We start from the raw sequence: 21,519 nt of genomic DNA, 5'->3' as shown, positions 1-21,519 counted from the left end.
CTTCAATCTTTCCCAGCATCAGGGTCTTTTACAATGAGTTGGCTCTTCACATGAGGTGGCCAAAGTATTGGAGTTTCAGCTTCAGCATCAGTCCTTCCAATGAATATTCAGGTCTGATTTTCCTTTAGGATTGACTATTTTGATCTCCTTGCAGTCCAAGGAACTCTCAAGAGTCTTTTCCAGCACCACAGTTTGAAAGCAACAATTCTTTGGCATTCAGCTTTCTGTATGATCCAACTCTCATATCCATACATGACTACTGAAAAAACCATAGCTTTGACTAGATGGATCTTTGTGGGCAAAGTGATGTCTCTGCTTTTTAATACACATCTAGGTTTATCAAAGATATTATTCCAAGGAGCAAGTGCCTTAATTTTGTGGCTGCAGTCACTGTCTGCAGTGATTTTGGAGCCCAAGGAATTAAAATCTGTCACTGTTTCCATTTTTCCTCCATCTATTTGCCATAAAGGGATGGGACTGGATGCCATGATTTTAGTTTCCTGAATGTTGTTTTAAGCCAGCTTTTTCACTCTCTTTTTCATCTTCATAAACAGGCTTTTTAGTTCCTCTTCACGTTCTGCCATTAAAGTGGTATCATCTGCATATCTGAGGTTGATGATATTTCCCCCAGCTTTCCTGATTCCAGCTTGTGCTTGATCTAGCCTTGCATTTCAAAAGATGTACTCTGCATACAAGTTAAATAAACAGAGTGAAAATATATAGCATTGATGTACTCTTTTCCCAATTTTGAACCAGTCTGTTTTTCCATGTCCTGCTCTATGCTTCTTATTGCTTCATACAGGTTTCTCAGGAGACAAGTAAGGTGGTCTGGTATTCCCATCTCTTTAAGAATTTTCCACAGTTTGTTGTGATCCACAGTTAAAGACTTTAGCCTAGTCAATGAAGCAGAAGTAGATGTTTTTCTGGAATTCCCTTGCTTTTTCTATGATCCAACTGGATGTTGGCAATTTGATCTCTGGTTCCTCTGCCTTTTCAAAATCCAGCTTGAACATCTGAAAGTTCTCAGTTCACATATTGTTGAAGGCTAACTTGAAGGATTTTGAGCATAATCTTCCAGTGTGTGAAATGAGTGCAATTATATGGTAATTTAAAAATTCTTTGGCATTGCCTTTCTTTGGAATTGGAATGAAAACTGACCTTTTCCCTCCTCTGGCCACTGCTGAGTTTTCCAAATTTGCTGGCATATTGAGTGTAGCACTTTAACAGCATCATCTTTTAGGATTTGAAATTGCTCAGCTGGAATAGCTCAGCTTCACCTCCACTTGTTTTCTTCTTAGTAATAGGTCCATGGATGTCTTTAATAGCATCCCTATGCTTTTCTATATTGTTTAGCTTTAATAAATGCAGTCTCATAAACTGCAACCCATACTGTTAGAAGCCATGTAACTTAAAACTTTATAAGGAATTTTTAAAGAAATTCAGCGAGACCACCTTCACTCTTAATTCTAAGCCCTTGGCATTATATAATTATGTTCTAGTTGTCTCATACATATTGATTTCGTTTTCTTTTTTAAATTGTGAGTAACTCATGTAGAACCTCTCCATCTTTAATTTGTCATGTTTCTTTTAATCTCCTAATTCAAGATCAGAATAGTTGACTTCTAGCCTTAGTTCTACATGTAACTAGCTGTGTGACCCCCATCAGTTGCTTAGTCACCGTGGAACGTTGCTTCCTTCCTTGAAAATTAGAGACATTGCAAATGATCTCCTCTGAGTTCCTGTCATACTTAAGATTTAACAACCTTACAATCTATACTTCCTTTCAGTTCTAAAATTTGATGTTGACTCTCCTCCTGAATTCTTATAACACATATTTTGTAATTTTCCTATAGCATTAAGCACGGTTTCTCCCCAGCGATGACTACGTAGTACATGGGAGGACAGGGTAAACATTTGCTGTTTTAAGGTGAATAAGTTCCAGAATGCTAATTAAAATTGTTGAAAGATTCAAATCTAGTGCTAGTTTTGTGTATTCATAAAGGCTGCATTAATTCAAGCTACAAGAGTAGAAGCTGCTTATTGGATTATTTGCTTAGGGCAAGTCAGTGGTGGAATACATATTATTTTGCCTTAATTTTGCAGCATACTGATACGAACACCCATACTGTCCATCTCTTTCCCACATGCCTCTGAGCAATCATAGATCAAATGGCATATAATCTATGACTGAATCTCTGCTTCTCTCCGACATGATGTTTGTGAAGCCAGTGCAAGGTAGACCTGCTTCTGTGTGACTTTTAAGTTCCATTTCAACAGCCCTGCTTGAAAATCCAGTTACTATGGTGATATGTACCACTGCAAATAATCTCCTTCTCAACAACTGAAGTTATATCCTATTCAGTAAAAGTGGTATCTATGGCTTAATGGTTCAGCAAAAGGCTGACAGATCCACGGCCTTATTTCCAACTGAGAGGTTTTAATAAGCAGTTTGAGCTCCTGGCATCTGAGGAGACTGAACAGGCTGTCTAAAATTAGCAGGGTCAGTCTAAAAGGACACTTCCTCGACAGATCAAATACTGTATAAGTTGGCATATACTGAATCGGAATGCCAATATTTGACTCTATTTTTGGAGGCAATGGAAAGAGCAAACCAACTACCCCTGGGTCTTTCAAAACAAAACTGTCTTTCTGGGAGTAGACACCTCTCCTGCATGTGACATTCCTACCAGGAGCCCCAGCTGAGCCCAAACTTGCCCAGTGGGTCACCCGTTAGCTTCCCAGATTTGGAGCTGCAGTTTTAGCTCTGTCTTTCAAAAGATACGGAGTATGCAGGAAGAGTAAGTTTTCCATCACCGCAGAGAAGTGATCTTTTTGGCATTCTGAGTGGCATTTCTGAGTGCATTTTCCTTAAATATGTATTATTTTACACAAGTATTAGATTCGGTAACAGCAAATGTCATGGGTGATGTAGGATGGTGGTGGATTTGTTGCATTAACACCTGTCCTATTTATATGACAAACTACATGCTCAGTTTGGAGCAGCTGTCTTGAAATGAAATTAAAAAAAAAAATGCTATGGTCGATAACTTTGTAAACTGTTACCCTATGAATACCTCAAAGGACAGAAAGTGTTTTCTTCATCTTCATACGCATCTAGAAATCATCACATGTCTGACTAACCTAATGGCAGGCACATGACACTTCATAGTGTTTTGGGGTGAATAAGATAAGTAGCTAAGACATGAATAAATTTAATCTGAAAGTCTTCTGATATGGGAAACATTTTCAGATATGTTCCATATGTTTATCACAGTTTAGCTGTTTTTAACAGAGATATCTTTCTAAAGATTAGGTAAAACTACTGGTCAAACCATCCTGTAAAGGTACCAGCAAGTAAGGAAAGCAAAGAAGCTATGTGTTCATAAAATGAACTAATAAAACTTAACGATTATAATCACGGTCTGCAAATTAACAGGGTCACAGTCTGTAAATAGGAAAATCTAATGACATAAGCATTAACATCTTAAATTAATATCTGCTCTGAGATAACTGCACAGCTTGTGGCAAAACGCAGGCTGCTGGCAACCCTCTAGCGTGCATTACTGGTGACAAGGCCTGAGTCAGCAAACAGTTTTATCATTAGATGATACTTCTACCTTGAAGACTATGGGTTTAATTATGATTTCTATTTAGAATTACTAATCAAAATTCTATGAACCAAAAAAAATCTCTTAATAAGATGGTGCTATCTTTTCACTTTGAGGCAAGATTTAGTTTTTCTCTTTGTGTGTGGTATAGGGTGTGTGTGTGAGTGTGTGTGTGTTTTCCAAGGTTCACTACACAGTCTCAGTCAGCCAGTAATCCATGTTTATTTGAAACCCTTTCTAGATGGCTAAATTGTAAATAACTCCAGATCACGATGCTGAGAACTCGTTACCTAAACTCAGTGGCCATTTTCCCAGCTCACCTAGAGATAATCAGTTTCTTTGAATACAACTTTTTAAAAACCTTTCTGAACATGAAATTCATGACTTGCATGGTTTTCCATCAAAACACTTTGCAAAACTTATTTAAAATAGATTTCCAAAGCATCCAATTGATTGGTTTCTCTCCATCCTTAGCTTCCCAAGGAGCCCACAGTCCTAATTTTCTTTCATTTGTTTTTTCTCTTCTGACTCTTGCTGTGGTTCATTTTCCTCCAGTTTTATAAATATAAATGCTGTTTAATGTACTGTCCTAGAGTTCAGCAATCACATTTTTTCCTCTGTCATCTCAACAATTACTCACTTCTTCAACTATAATGCTATCAGACGTCACTCCCTAAATCTACATTCTAATCTTGAATTCTCTTCTAATTCCAGACCTGCTATCTAGCAATGCTTATTAAAATAACATATCTGAACAATACGCATGTGCTTCCCCTTGCCTCCCCTCCCCCCACAATTATCTCCTCTTAACATCTCTTTGCATTGTAAATACCTTTTCCAGGTACTATAGCTAGCCCCAAATCTCAAATCACTGTTAATTCTTTCTTCTTCCTTGATCCCCATATCAAATTAATTCCATCCTGTAGTTTATGTCTGCATGGGTGCTAGGTCACTTCAGTCATGTCCAACTCTTTGCAACTGTATGGACTCTAGCCTGCCAGGCTCCTCTGTCCTTCGGGTTTCTTCGGGCAAAAATACTGGAGCGGGTTGGCATATTCTTCTCCAGGGAATCTTCCTGACCCAGAGATCGAACCTGTGTCTCTATGTCTCCTGCACTGGCAGGTGGGTTCTTTACCATGAGCACCACTTGGGAAGCCCAGTTTATGTCTACATTATCCTATTTCTTTCTCCCTGATCACTCCTAACCCAGCTTTCTTTGTTCAAGTTCTCATTACCTCTCCTATATACTATTACTTGAGTCACCTAACTGATGACCAGATTCCTTGCTCCAAGTAGCTAAGGGAATGAAACTTGTGTATTATCCATTATCAAGTGTAATCAATAAAATATTTAATAACCCCAAAATGGGTGTATTAAATATTTTATTTCATATTTAAATAAATATTAAACATTTATAATGACTGAGGTACATAATATATAACATTATATAAGCAGTTGAATTTTTAAGTCATTCTAAAAATGCATAGAATGACTCAAGAGCTTAAAGTGACTCAAGTACATAATATATAACATTATATAAACAGTTGAATTTTTAAGTCATTCTACCTGTAATGTGTGTGTATGTATGTGTACATCTCCATTTATATTATTTGACCATTTAAAGTTTCCGTGTCATTTGCTCTAATAACCAGAAGTCTCATGCACAGCTGATGGGGGTGTAAAAATGGCACACTCACACTGGAAAATTGTTTGGCAGTTTCTTATGAAGTTAGATGTGTACCTATGTCTCAACCCTTCCATTTCTGGATATTTATCCAAGAGAAATTATTTAAGCCATTTTGATAATCACCCTAATGCATTAGATTAACTAGTTTTTTAGGGGGGTATTAAATATTTTATTGACTACATAAGATAATGGATGATACACAAGCCTCATTCCCATCTATAACTTTATCTGGTACCATAATCCAATTTATATATGATGCACAGCATGTGCCAACAATCATTAATAACCAAAAAAATAAAATAAAACCCCATGCATCTGTGACACTTTTAACAGTGAACTCCAGGTCACAATACAGTAACTGTCAGTTCAACTACACCAAAGTTCTGAAGACAACAGCTTCTCCACCAAAGCAGGTTGTAAATAAATTTCAAATAGAACCTGGCATCACCCTGAAGGAATTCTAACTTCACACTTTTGGGGTAGTTTACCAAAATGGCTTCAGAGTAGACTACACAGCACGTTAAAAAAAAAAAAAAAAAAGATACATTTATTCAGCATCATGATCAAACTATTACATTTAGCAATCAACAGCTTGGGTGCAAAAAAAAAAAAAAAAACTACATTAAAACCCTTTGTTAGAATGCTTTGCACTTTCCACAGAACAGAAACTAAAATAACCTATTAATCAAGATTGCCTGGAGAAATATCAATAACCTCAGATATGCAGATGAACTAAAGAGTCTCTTTATGAAAGTGAAAGAGGAGAGTGAAAAAGTTGGCTTAAAACTCAACATTCAGAAAACTAAGATCATGGCATCTGGTCCCATCACTTCGTGGCAAATAGATGGGGAAACAGTGGAAACATGGCTGAATTTTATTTTTGTGCTCCAAAATCACTGCAGATGGTGATTGCAGCCATGAAATTAAAAGAGGCTTACTCCTTGAAAGGAAAGTTATGACCAACCTAGACAGCATATTAGAAAGCAGAGACATTACTTTGCCAACAAAGGTCTGTGTAGTCAAGGCTATGGTTTTTCCAGTGGTCATGTATGGATGTGAGAGTTGGACTGTGAAGAAAGCTGAGCACCGAAGAATTGATGCTTTTGAACTGTGGTGTTGGAGAAGACTCTTGAGAGTCCCTTGGACTGCAAGGAGATCCAACCAGTCCATCCTGAAGGAGATCAGTCCTGGGTGTTCATTGGAAGGACTGATGCTGAAGCTGAAACTCTAATACTTTGGCCACCTCATGTGAAGAGCTGACTCATTTGAAAAGACCCTGATGCTGAGAAAGATTGAGGGCAGGAGGAGAAGGGGTTGACAGAGGTTGAGATGGTTGGATGGCATCACCAACTCGATGGACATGAGTTTGAGTAAACTCCAGGAGTTGGTGATGGACAGAGAGGCCTGGCGTGCTGCGGTTCATGGGGTCACAAAAAGTAGGACACGACTGAGCGACTGAACTGAACTGAACTGATACAGTTAGTCACAAGTACAGTAGTTCTGGAGTTTTTGCCCATACACATGAGAGTTGTCTAAAACATGTCTTCTTTATAGTAGTTAGACCCTGACACCACTGTGCTTGGCTGAGTTCACAAATCTGTTGTAACCTGTAGTTTGCCTGTCACTTCTCTGGCTCTCCTCTCCTGCTAGGTTTTGTTTCCTGGCAGTAATTAAAACTTTCTGCAACTGTGATAGCTACTGCTGCTGCTGGAACCATCATAGCCACCTTGGTTTCATGGTTTGGCAAAGTATTGGCCTCCATGACCATAGGGGTCAGAACTTCTGCCTCCAAAGTTTCCTCCTTTCATGGAACCAAAATTTAAAGATTGATTGTTGTAACTGCCAAAATCATTGTCCAAAATTGCTTCCATTATTACCAAATCCATTATAGCCATCCCCACTGCCACCATATCCACCCCCCCCTCCACAGTTTCCACCAAACCCACATCAATCACTGAAGTTTCCTCCATGACCAAAGTTGTCATTTCCACCGAAACCATCTCCACGACCGCCACCAAAGTTTCCAGAACCGCTTTCACCTCTTGGGCTGGACAAAGCACTAGCCATCTCTTGCTTACACAGGGCTTTTCTAACTTCCCATTTGTGGCCCTTCACAGTGTGGTATTTCTGAATGACAATCTTGTCTATAGAGTTATGGTCATCAAAGGTTATAAAAGCAAAGCCTTGCTTTTTGCCACTGCCTCAGTCAGTCATGATTTCAATCACTTCAATTGTCCCATACGATTCAAAATGATCTCTCAAGTGAAGTCCCTCAGTGTCTTCTTTAATGCCACCAACAAAAATCTTTTACACAATTATGTGGGTACCAGATCTTTGAGAACCTTCTTTTTGAGACGGCTCTTTTGGGTTCCACAACTCTTTCATCCACCTTGTGTGGCCTTACATTTTGGCATATGTGACAAACTGGAAGCTTCTGGAATGCTTGGTGTTTGGATGCCTCATTACCACACAGTCTGTGAGTGTTCCCCATTACTCAAAATGGCTCCTCAGGCTCTCGTTGGTTGTGTCAAAGCCCGCTCCTCTGAGAAGAGCTTCTGCAGCTGTTTGGGTTCCTTGGGAAACTCTGACTTAGACATGATGGCAGCGGAGCCAGGGAGACTTCAACAGTGCTAACTCAGCCGCATCCATGGCTAGAAAGGAGTAACCTAACGAATGTATCTCTGACAGAAAAAAAGTGTTAGTAGCTTAGTCATGTCCAGCTTTCCAGGCAAGAATACTGGAATGGGTTGCCATTCCCTTCCCCAGCGGAACTTTTCAACCCAGGGATCAAACCCTGGCCTCCTGCATTGCAGGCAGATTCTTTACCGTCTGAGCCACCCGGGAAGCCAGTTTTTAAATCAGCATTTTTAAACATATAATGATAATGCACAGTGCACTTTTGTAATGTTTCACAGCATCCAAAATCAAGCTCTTTAAAGTGCTTGGAAGAAGCAGAACTTCTCAGAGAATAAAATGTTTGAGGAAAACATCCTCTCTAATTACATTAAAGAAACAAGCAGGAATATGGTGCTAACTTCATTATTTCTCCCCCAAAGAAATTGAACTTGACTTCAGTTTTATTGGCAGACTTGATATATGTGAGTTTACTCACCAGCTCATTGATGTGAGCAATTGTATTTAGAGTGGACAAAAGTAATGAATACGGGGAAGAGGTGACAGTTGGGAAGTAGCAAACAGGACATTTTAGTCATTAAACCTGTATAGACTGTGTCAAGCTCTTTTCCCTGAATACCTCCAAGGACTTTACAACTGTTATCTATTAAATCCACCCGACCCTGATGCAAGAAGAATAATGGCATCACCACCTCAGTTTTGGAGTTAGAAAAAGAAATACCTCTAACAGAAAAAGAAAAAAAAAAAGACGACTCCTCTTTACTGAATGAGCTAAGGGCAGGGAAGAGCACAGAGCCTTGTTCCAAGGCAGTGGCCGCCAAACCTCAGACAGTGTCAGCTAGGTGACTTCAGATACACCAGTCACAGGGAAGAAAGGAGAGAGATTTAGCTAACATTCACCCAACTTTTGATAGTCTCAATTATCACATGTAACACATTATCTTTCGTATCCCACGATATGTGACACATGGTAGGTACTTCATGTTTTTTGGGGTTGTTTTTTTTTTTTTTTTTGCATTTTTAACACTTTCATTGAGGCATACATGACATACTATAAAATTCACCCATTTAAATATGCAGAATGATTTTTAGTCAATTTATATGCATGCATGATCAGTCACTGCAGTCATGTCCTACTTATTGTGACCCCATGAACTGTAGCCCACCAAACTCCTCTGTCCATGGAATTCTCCAAGCAAGAATACTGGAGTGAGTTACCATGCCCTTCTCCAAGGGATCTTCCCAACCCAGGGATTGAACTTTGCCTTCTGTAATGAAGCAAATTCTTTAACACTGAGCCACCAGGGAATCCCAAATTTATCTGTCACCACATCCCAGATTTAGAAACTTTCTACCATTCCCCAAATTCTATTCTGTCCCTTTTTGTCAATTCCTTTTCCTTCCCCTAGTCCCAAGCAAACACTGATCTTTGCATTTTCTAGAAAGTTTGTATAAATTGAATAGTACACTATATAATATTTTGTGTCTGAATTCCTTCACTTTGTGTGTTCTTTAGGTTCATTCATGATTTTGCATGAAATAGTCTTTTTTTTTTTTCATTTTTATTTTTGGATAGTATTTGGTCATATGAATATGCCACATTGTGTTTATTTCTTCACCAGTTGGTTAACCCTGGACTGTTTTCATTTTTTGTCCATTATGAATGAAGTTCCTATGAACATTTGCATTACAGTTCTCATGAACATGTTATTTTTCTCCAGGATATATACCAAGGAATGACATTACTAGGTCAAATGACAATCATAAGTTTAGCATTGTTTGCCAAAACAACTGAACCATTTTGCATTACCACAAGCAATATATGAGGGTTCCAGTTTCTGCACATCTTCTCCAAGATTTAGTATTTTCAGTGATTTTTTATTATAGTTAATTTAGTGGGTATATGTTTAGCTGTATATTATTGTATGTGTGTTTCTTTGGTAGCTTTATGGACATATAATTAAGATACAATAAACTGAGTATGTTTGAAGTATATAATTTGTTAAGTTTTGACATATGTATACAACCGTAAAATAATCATCACAATCAAGATAACAAAGATATTCATCCCCAACAAAAGTTTAATTTTGCCCCTGGGTAATTCCTCCCTCACACATTGCCATCTCTAATCTGTATCCAGGAAATCACTGACCTGTTTTCTGTGAGTTAGTTACATTTTCTAGAATTTTGTATTTAAAAATTAATGTAGTACAAAAAGAAAAAAGAAAAAAAAATTAATGTACATTTTCACCTGGCTAATATCACCCAGCATAATTATTTTGAGATTTATTTATGCTACTGAGTCTATCATAATTCAATCTTCTTTATTGCTGAATAGTAGTCCATTGTGGGGACTGTAGTTTACAAATTTACCAATTAGAAAGCATTTAGGGTTATTTTTACCCAATTTTTGGCTATTACAAATAAAGCTTCTATGAACATTGAGTCTAAAACTTTGTTCATATGTTTACATTTCTCAAAAGTGAACATCAATACCTAGGTGTTGAATGGCTGGAACATAGCTGAGTGTATATGTAACTCTTTAAGAAATCGCTAAATTGTTTTCCAAAGTGTTCTCACCCAAGGTACTAGAATGCTAGTTATTCCATTCTCACCAACACCTGGTATAATCAATATTTTTTCATTTAAGGCATTCCAGTAAATGTGCAGTGATATATCACTGTGGTTTTATTCACATTTCTTAGTGACTACTGATGATGGGCTTCCCTGTGGCTCAGTGGTAAAGAATCGACCTGTCAATGTGACAGACGTGGATTCAATCCCTGGATCGGATGATCCCCTGGAGAAGGAAATGGCAACACACTCCAGTATTCTTGCCTGGGAAATTCCATGGACAGAGAAGCCTGGTGGGCTACAGTCTATTGGGTTGCAAGAGTCAGGCATGACTTGGTGACTAAACAAACAAACAACAATGATGTTGAACATCTTTTCATGTCCCTTTATGAGAAATATTTGCAAACCAATATCAAGATCCTTAAGTTAGTCCCATCAGCAAAAGTCCTTTTTGCCATGAAAAGTAACATATTCACAGGTTCTGGGGACAAGAACGTGTGCATATTTGGTTGGAGGGGGCGGGGGGGGGGGCTGTTATTCTAACACACTTGGCATCCCATAAATTTTGGTATATTTTTGGTTGTGGTGATGGTTTAGTCACTAAGTCATGTCTGACTCTGGCAACCTCATGGACTGTAGCCCACCAAGCTCCTCTGTCAATGGGATTTTCCAGACAAGAATACTGGAATGGGTTGCCAGTTCCTTCTCCAATGTTATACTTTAATTTTCATTCTATTCTAAATACTTTCTCATTTCCTTTTTGAAATCTTCGACTCACAGGTTTTATTTAAAAGTGTACAATAATGTTCCAAATATTTATAAATTGCATTGCAAAATATCTGCTATAGATTTCTATTTATTATTATTTAATTTTTTATTATTATTATTACCTGTTATTAGATAACATTCTTTGTATGATCTAATCTTCTTAAATTTTTTGAGACTTGTTTTATGACCCAGAATTTCATCTGTCTTTGTAAATGTTCTAAGGGTGCTTGAAAACAATGTATATTCTGTTGTTCCTGAGTTCAGTGTCTTATAAATTAGGTCAAGTTGATTGATAGTGTTTGCTATTCTTACTGATTTGCTGTCTATTCATTTGATCAGCTATTGATATTAAATTTTGAAATCTCCAACTACAAATGTAAGCTTGTCTATTTCTCCTTACAATTTTTATACCAAGTAGTTTGAAGATCTATTATTAGATGTATAATATTTAAGATCACTCTTTGCTCTTAATGATTTGGTTCTTGTATAATCTTCAAGATACTTTTTATCTCTCACAATATATTTGTTTTAAAATCTATTTTATCTGATAGTAAAATAACCAGCCTGGGTTTCTTTGCTTCATGTTAAAATGACATGTCTTTTTTAAATTTTTTAAATTTTAACCTATTTATGTCTTTATACTAAAGTTTGTTTTTATAAGCAGCATATCATTAGATATTCAGTTTTATTCGACATTGCATTCACCTTTATTACTGGAATATTTAGACTATTTACAATCAATTTTATTACTAATATTGCTGTGTTTAGATTGGTCATCTTGATATTTGTCTTTCATTTGTCCCATCTTTGTTCCCTTTTCCCCTTTATTTTCCTTTCTTTGGATCAAGTAATTTTTATAATTCTATCTTATCTCTTTTGTTGGTTTATTAGCTAGAGTTCTTATGTTAACATTAATGATTGCATCAAGATTTATAATACATTTTTACTTTATTAAAATCTACTGTCATGTGATATTAACTTTACATTTTGGTATAAGAACAATAAAGCAATATACTTATGGTTTCCTTCCCTGTTTTTTGTGCTATTGTCATATGTTTCACTTTTACATATTCTATAAATATTACAGTAACTGTATTATTGCTATTTTGGTTTTGAACTGTAGATTATCTCCTAAAGTGTTTCTTCGTATAGATCCATCTTTCTGACTGATTATATTTTTCTTGTGCTTAAAGGATTTCCATCAACATTTCTTGAAGAGAATGTCTGTCATTGAATTCTTTCAGCTTCTGTATGTCTAAAAAGGTCTTTATTCCACCTTCATTTTTTAAAGATTTATTGAGGTGTAATTTACATATATAAAGTTCACCCTTTATAAATGTAAAATTCAATATATTTGTAATTCAGTAAATTTGTAAAATTGTGCAAGCATTCCAAGTGGTTTTGAATGTTTACATCATCAAAAAATTCTGTATTCATTTTCACAGTTAATCTCTGCTTTTTTCAGCTTCAGCAACCACTAATTTGTTTTCTGCCTATAGATTTGTGCCTTCTAAGCATTTCAGATGAATGGGATTCTAAAACCTAGTCTTTTGCATCTGCCTTGCCTTACATAACATAATGTTTCTGTGGTTCATCCATATTGTAGTAAGTGTAAGTAGTTTATACCTTTTTATTGCTAAATATTACTTCATTAAATATATATACCACATTTCATTCTTCCTTTCACTAATTGTTGACCATTTCAGTTGTTTCTGGTAATGACAAAGAATTTGTCTATGAACATTTGTGTATATGTCTTTGTGTTGACATAAGTTATTTCTCTTAGGAATTGTTACCTTCATTTTTGAAACAGATTTTTACTGGGTGAAAAATTCTAAATTGACAGAGTTTCTTTTCTTCCATTATTTTAATGATGTTGCACCACTATCTTCTAACCTACATTCTTTCATATGAAAAATCTGCTGTCATCTTTGACTTAATTTCTTTCTATATGAAGTGGTTTGTTTTCCCTCTGGCTCCTTTTTAGGTTTTCTATTTGCCACTGGTGTTAAGCAATTTGATTTTGAAGTGTCAATGTAGTTTTTTTCATATTTCTTTTTGTTTCATGTCTGATAAATTTCCTCAATCTGTTTATACTTTTAATCAAATTTGGGGGCATTATTTCTTCAAACATTTTTTTTTCTATCTATATCTCTCACTCTCTTATCTCCATCAGCTCTGCTTCTCAGTAGTCCTAATGTCCACTATTTTTATTCTTTCTCATTTTTAGACACAGCCTTCTACTGACTGACCTCTCATCACAGACATTTACACCAACCAGATGGTGGTTTGTTCCTTTTCTTCTTCACATTAACACTCACTACACTATGCACTACATAAACATTGAGTGCTATAGACCTTTCAGCTGTTCAAAAATTGTACTAAAATTTATGACATAGTTAGCTTCGTTAACTATTGTTAACTATGCTGGTTATCATGAGAGACTGAGCTTTAGTTAACCCCAGTGACTTCTCCAAATGATAATAAGTGACACATTTTAAGAAAGAAGTACCTTAAGAGAATACTAAACACAGAACAACTAGTAGATCTGGGCAGAGAGGTGTGTAGGGTTGTCTTAAGGAAAGCATCACAGAACAGGTGACATTTTAATTGCACCATGAAAGAAGAATTAGAGTTTGTCAGACAAATAAGAAGGGAACTAACAGTCTAGGTGAAGAAAACACTGTGTTCAAGACTCAAAAAATGAAAGCATTAAATATCTTTTGTGTACAGTGAAAAATTTAAAAATTTTGTAACGTGCAGAAAGGTTATAAGAACAAGTTGTTGAAGGACTATTCCAAAGATAACAGTCTTATTAAATCCCTTTTAGAAAGTTTGTTCAGTAATTGGTGTACTAAAAATATTAAAACAAACCAAAAAATAAAAACCTTTGACTTTGCTTTTTGCATCTGGAATTTTTCTAATTGTCCGCCACAGATAACTCTTTCAGGGCCAGGAAACCCCAGACATTCCCTAGCTCTTTCTCCAGACTGCCTTAAGTATAGACAACTTTTCCTGGACGGATAACAACCTCCATACTGATCTCCCTCCAGAACTTGACTTTAGCATATGCCCTCTGATTCTATTGACCATCATCTCTGGAAAGAACTTTATGCTGTCCTCTTCCCACCCCACCCCTGCCACACACACACACACACACACACACACACACACACACACACACCTTTGGGTTACTTAGCAGTTACCTGCTGGTTCTCCACTTCCCCTAGCTTTCCTCATCAGACACTGGGATCAGGCAATTAGCAAAATAAAATCAAAGAAATGGTTTCAAGCAAAGAAAAAAAATGTGTTAGAGTCTTCAAGAGTATCAATATTGACCTTTTCTTCCTATATGTAATAAATAAAAAGAACAATAATTAAAATGTTAGAGTTCAAAGAAAGCCCCAAAATTAAACTTTAACAAATTTTCTCAAGTGATAGGCCTATGAATGGCAAGTTTTAACATTAATTAAGGGTATAAGAATACAATCACAATAAAAATAGTAAAATATATAAATATTTCTCAGAATTAAATATTTGTCTAATATCCATTTTCTCTACCATCATGAATTTCATTAACCAAAATAACATGAGAATCCAAGAAAAGAGACAGAAAAGAAAGAGTGTAGTGTAAGATAATAAACATGAGTATTCATTATTGGACTGTAATGCAAAGTAATATTAAAATGTAAATCCACATAGCATGAATTTAGAGAGATTTGCGTGATATCAGTAAGTCATTTATTATTAGTTTTTCTGCACTTATAGATAACTGTAGCCAAGAAAACCTCCATTTTCCCAGCTGCAAATTTTCTGACTATGGTGTAGTATAAAGCTGTTGAATTAAAGAGTGTTGTGTGCTTTAACTACTAGTTTTGAATATAACATGAGTAATCAGTGTGAAATAGTATTCTTAGACCCCCTCATTGTAATCAGCATGTCATTGTTACAATATTATGAGGCCCAAATAAAGTAGAATCTCTTCATTCTTAATTTCTGAATAAGTGTTTAAGGCATAAATTATAATAATTTCCAAATGCATGAAGGACAGCTTTGTAAGATTGCATCTTTCTCTTAAAAATGATAAGAAATTCACTAATGAGTCCATTAGACAGAGTCCATTAAAGGTGACAGGACAAAGATCTCTTGGAGACCTAATCAAGCACAGACAATATGCAAGATTAATTCAGTGTCCGTTCAGCTTTCTGCACTCAGACAGAAAATGAGATTTGAGTGACCACTTTATTTAGCAAGTCAAAGACTGCTGAAAATTTTATGAAATGGTGCAACTCACATGTAAAACAAAGCAGCGTTTTATTAGGAGAGTTTGATATAATACTGTGAAAAAACATGAATAATTCTCATTGGCTATCAGTTAAGAAAAGGCATGAAATATAAATTAGCTTCAGGCTTGATCTGCATAAAGTTGACTTTATGTTTGTGATAGTAGTGTTATCACTATACATTTATTAAATGAGATCTCTTTTATTGTTCTGCCTCCTTTTATACTCAACTTATTTGAAATCATAATGATTCCTATTAGTTAGGCTTCATTTAAAACTATCATTGATTGTTTAAACATCCATCCTTAGAAATTTATTTATAATTGCCATTTTTGGTGCTGAGATTTTGCTTCATTTAAGAATAAATTTTTAAATTAAGAAAATGTCTTTTAGACACAGACATACAGAGCAAAAGTTTTTGATACTTCAACAACTCAGAAGATTGAATTCTAAACTTTTAAGGGGTTAGTGGAAATATGCCCATCTGAAAAAGCATAAAGTTGTATGAACTTAAAACCCACTGGAAATAATAATGCACATATAAAATTTATAATAAATATAAAAATTTAACTACTTATAGTTATATTACATATTATTATAAAAGAACCTAAATCTTAAACAAAGAATATGGAGACAAAGCTTAATCTTATTCTATTGTATTCTATTTACTTTATTGTAATTATGACAACATAACTCAGTGTTTACAGAGTTATAAATATAAAATATTCACTAAATATTTTACATTTTTAATGTCTTAATATATAAATTCAACAGATATTTGTGGTATGTTTAAGAATGTTTGACAAAATAACTGTCCTTTTGTAACCATTTCTAAGTTATTAACACATTAACCAAAATAGCACTATTGAAAAGAAAAAATAAGGTTTGCTGGCAAATTCAGTTTATACTGATCTCTATTATTTAAAAAAAAAAATGAAATCCTTAGTGGTCGGCTCATTTTGGGGGTATTTTAGGTTCTTTGATCATGGGCAACCCATGCTTGTAATATACCATCATGTCCCAGGAGATAAGCCCAAGATCCATAAGCCTGAAAATTCAAATGAGAACACTTTCACAGTAGTACCCTGATCGTGAAGACTCTGGTCCCTTTGACCTATTTAACCATCACAAAGTTGGCATCAGGCTAGATATCATCAGGCATCAGGCTGATGAATGCCCCACAGTACAGATATGTTCAACTGTTTCCTGTGATATCATTTGACTGGTTCTTCTGAGCTCTATAATATTTTCTGTAGTGAATTCAAGCTGAATATGTTTGGCAAGAATATTTTCTCAGAGATGCTGTGTATTTCATATTATATCACATCAGGAGGCCCATTATATTTATTTCTCCCCCTAGTGCTGCAAGTTTGATCATTCGGTTAAGACGGTGACACATGGATCTCTCTATTATCAAGATAAGTTTTTCCCTTTGTGGCTAGAAAGCCATCAACAGGGTGGTACTTTGGCCTCATAAGAAGTCTTTTGCCTAATGGTTTAGCATCGAGTGATAATGCTTGCTTGAGTCAAATATTATGTTAGAGGCTAAAAATTATTTTTTACATTGCATCATTCCTTCTGCATTTTCGTGTGCATTCTTTTATGAAGTACTTGAGAGAACTTCAACATAAGCTATTTGCTTACTCCAAATTATAGTCCTAGGAGAAAGTAGGATAAATACTCAATTCTCTCTTTTTAATTGCAAACTTCCAAAGTAAGGAGTTCATTTAATAGTACTTGTCAATGGTGGCAAATGAGAGTTCAGTGTCTGCTTTATAGTTGCTGATAAATATCAATATTAATTCATGATTTTTATATATTCAGTGACTTTCAATTAATTGCTTTATGTATAATGATCAAATTTGGTAAGTTAGAGTCCTTTCAAACTGGTTCCCATAACCTTTTGATATAATTTTTTGGATTACTTGTTTACTTTCTGGCACAAAATATCCCAAACCTGGAGCAGCTATTTTTCCAAGAATATTTTTCTACAAAAAGAAATCACAGTTTGGATAGCAAGAGATTCTTTGCTCCTGGTGAAACAGGAGGGCAAGGGGCAGGGCACAACTTTTGAAAGAATGACATAACCCAGAGGACACAACATAAACCGATTAGAATCAAATGGATCCAAGATGGCAGACAAATCACCTTCGACTAAGCCTTGATTCTTCATCAACAAGTGAAATGACAAACCCAGTTGTGTGTTCCAAGACACTGTCAAAAGACCAAAAAGTGGACAATGGCCAAATTCTTGGAAATCTCCATCTATTCCCCAAAATAGTTGGAATAATCTTCCCACTCATTAGCCTATGAAGTTACCCAACCCATAAAAGCTAACCACACCACACTATAAGGCCACTGCCTTTGTCCTCTGCAATGGCCCTCATTCTGTCTGTGAAGTGTGCATCTCTCTGAATCTGAATAAATCTACTTCTCACCTATCACTTTTTTCACTGAATTCTTTCTGTGATGAGATATCAAAAATCTGAGCTTCATTAGGTCCTGAAACCGGGTACCATGGGTTCTGGCTGGGTTTGAGTTCCAGCCACATGGGTTCAAGTCCTAAGCAGGATTTCAGCCAGGTTCAAGTCCTGGTTACGTGGGTTTGAGTCCCCAGCCACATGGGTTCAAGTCCCAGAACATGGGTTCAAGTCCCGATCTGAAATAAATGGTTTCACTGGATTATCAGTGGTTTTAGGCTTTCTCAGTGGACAAAGCTAGAAAAAAACAAATATTCTAACATCATGAGTTCATACAGATATTTCCCATCCAAATGTAACATTTCAGAGTTTTACTTCATTTTTTTGATTCTTATACTTCTTTTCTCTTACACTTAAAATTTGTTTCCTACTAACTTTAGTATTCATTCTTGCTCTATCCTACAACATTAACAGAAATAAATTCAAAATAACTGTACCAATATTATTAATACTGAGTAAAATTATTGACTGAAGTTTAATATTTTTCATAGTTGTTTTTGTCCTTAGAATATATACCAGTAAATGTATGCAGAGTTTTAAAGCCATTAGAAATCCTTTTCTTTGTGTGTGGTTGTTTCCAATTTGGCATGGAGTTAAACTCATATTCACTCAGAGAGCTTCTTTCAGTTACAGTTCTGCAGTGTTTCATTAAAGGCACACACCATGGTTGACTCAGCCATCCCCCATGAACTTACTTTTGTGTTGTTTCCAATCATTTGTCATTACAAACAGTTTGCCTTTAATTCAAATATCACCACATGCCTATGATACAATTACCTCTATTTTAATATGAAACTGAGGTTCAGAGAAATGGAGTACTTTCCCCAAGTTTGTATAGCTGTCTGAAACCAAAATCTTGCTGTTTATTTCTGAGTAGAGTGCCTCTCAGGCATCCCCAGCACCACAACCATAAACTGTTTTCTGTACTTCATTGTTTTCCAGGCATCTTTGTGAAAATGAACAAAAGGAAAAAAAAAAAACAAACACAAGTCTTCGTAGGCACATTTGGATCCAAAAGGATATGTAAAGAGGGCCTGAATGGGAAGGGAACTGTCTTAACACCAAAGGCCAGAACAAGCTCAACACCACCTCTACCCAGCCACCTCCTAAGGCATAATTCACTATACACTCACATGTTTTCTCAACCAAACTGCCATATCTAATTGGAGTGGAATGCACAAATCCTTTGTGATAGCAGAAATTGATTATATCTGCTTTGGTATCAATGTTCAGAGTTACACTGAAATAATACAGTTTTATTAAAATTTACCCCTATTCAGCAGTATGAGATTCACTATTAAAATATCTGATTTGAGTCTAAGTATAATATATGAAGAAACAATATGTGATTAAGAATTTGTTTTTGAAGCTCTGATGAATTTCCTGACCATGGATGTTTTCATATGACAGAAATTAGCCACAACTTTGAAATGACCACTAAGGTGTCATTGTTTCAAAAATTAGAACAAAAGACCCCCACTATACAGAAGTGGCTTGCTTTCCTGTGGGGGTGCATGTCAGAAGTTCAAGGGAAGTATTCTGCAGACACTTTTCCACTGAAGTTTTGGGGTAGAAATAGGGGAGGTAGTGAACTGATTGTTCCTGTGCGTATAAAAAAAAAAAAAAAAAAGAAAGAAACCCTCTTAGTTTAAATTTATGTTTAATTTTCATCAAGCTTACATTGTCCTGGAAGATGAGTGTATTGCACAGTTTCACCTCTGGGATTCATGATGGCAATCCATCTCTTTCCCACATCTAAAGCTAGAATTGGCAGTATTCTCCTTATTCTATGAACTACTTTTAAATGACATGCAGGAGAAGAAAGACACTGTACTTAAATATATAAAAATAAATTTTCTTGGCTTACTGGTAGTAGCAAACAAATATCTGTGAGTAATACCCCTATATCGCCAGCTAACAGGGCACTTAATAAAACCCAAACAACTGTCACACACAGGTTATAAGGTCATTTCTCACATATAAGATAAACTAGAAATCTATCTAAAGGATAGAATCACGGAGAATGTTATGAAGTTTGCTGGAAAATAAAAAATGAGTTTCACATGTTATTTCATTTCCCAAGGGCACTTTGATAAGCATACACACATATTGTCAATGCAGGCTGGGCCCCAGTGCATGTTGGGGACACAGAAACAAGCAAGTTCAAAATCGTAAATGTCATTTAGTAACAAATTAAATATTTGCCACAGGTGACAGGAAAACAAATAAGTAAAATAAAGCTGTATTTTTTTTTTTTTGGCTGCCAACAATATGGAGAAAGACATAAATGTAAAATATGAAGACACTGTCCTTCAGAAAGGTAATGATAAGGTTTATATTTACAACATTTCCATTTAAAATAGTCACAGAGGCTTGCACCTCTCAGTGTTTGGTGAATGAAAGAATGAATAAAAATGAATGAATGAAAATATATGTGTTGGGAAAGTAAGTTTGTGTGGTTGTGGAGGAGAAAAGGGAGTTCATGGATATGGATTCAGGATGGTTTAAGAAACAAGAATCAGATTTCCAATGTCTAAAACAAAAGAAAGCATTAGTTTTTCATGTTTTCCAATACTGCGCACACCTGTACAACAAAAATTCTAGCCTCATGGTACTTAAACTTCAAGTGTACCTGTGGTATTTACCCAAAATAGACATTCTGATTCAGGCTCAAGAATTCACATTTAAAAGCAATCCATGTGATTCTGAGAGAAAGTAGCCCAGAGAGAGCATTTTGAGAAACACTACTCTGTACCAACTGGCAGGCTTGAGGAGAGGTTTGAGTTTACCCTCTCTTCTCTGAGGATTTTCTTTGATAGCAGATTTTATTTTCTGTATTACACCCCACTGTCCAACACTCTACAGCCTTCTTCTTGGGAAATGCTATTTCTTAAGCTCAGAGTTCATATTTGGAATGTATTTTATTTAGAATCATTCCCCAAAAATGAAAGTGAAAGTGTTAGTTGCTCCTTTGTGTCTGACTCTGCAACCCCATGGACTGTAGCCCAAGGTCAGGGTCCTCTGTCCATGGAATTCTCCAGGCAAGAATAACTAGAGTGGGTTGCCACTTCCTTCTCCAGGGGATCTTCCCAACCCAGAGACTGAACTTGGGTTTCCTGCATTGCAAGCAGCTTCTTTTACCCTCTGAGCCACCAGGGAAGCCCCAGTGGCCAATATTTAAGTAGAAAAAATTAGTGAATCAAGAGTTTTGATTCTGTGGTAATTAAATGGAATTCATAGTGCAGGGAAGGCAGAGAGACTAAGGAGTAGAAAGATGCAATAAAGCTAGAAAAAGACCCTGTTAAAGAGAATCAAAAGTTTAACATGTAATTTTTTTCTTTATATTAACAATGAATTAAAAGTAATTAAAATACATGATAAAATACAGGATGGTCAATTAATTTCAAATTTCAGATACATAATGAATACTTTTCTAGAATAAATACAATCCTGTATTTTTATTTGTTAAATATGGTATCTAATAC

The sequence above is a fragment of the Cervus elaphus genome, chromosome 3 (assembly GCF_910594005.1).
Source record: "Cervus elaphus chromosome 3, mCerEla1.1, whole genome shotgun sequence".
In the NCBI taxonomy this organism is placed as follows: Eukaryota; Metazoa; Chordata; class Mammalia; order Artiodactyla; family Cervidae; genus Cervus; species Cervus elaphus.
This window is presented reverse-complemented; position numbering follows the sequence as displayed.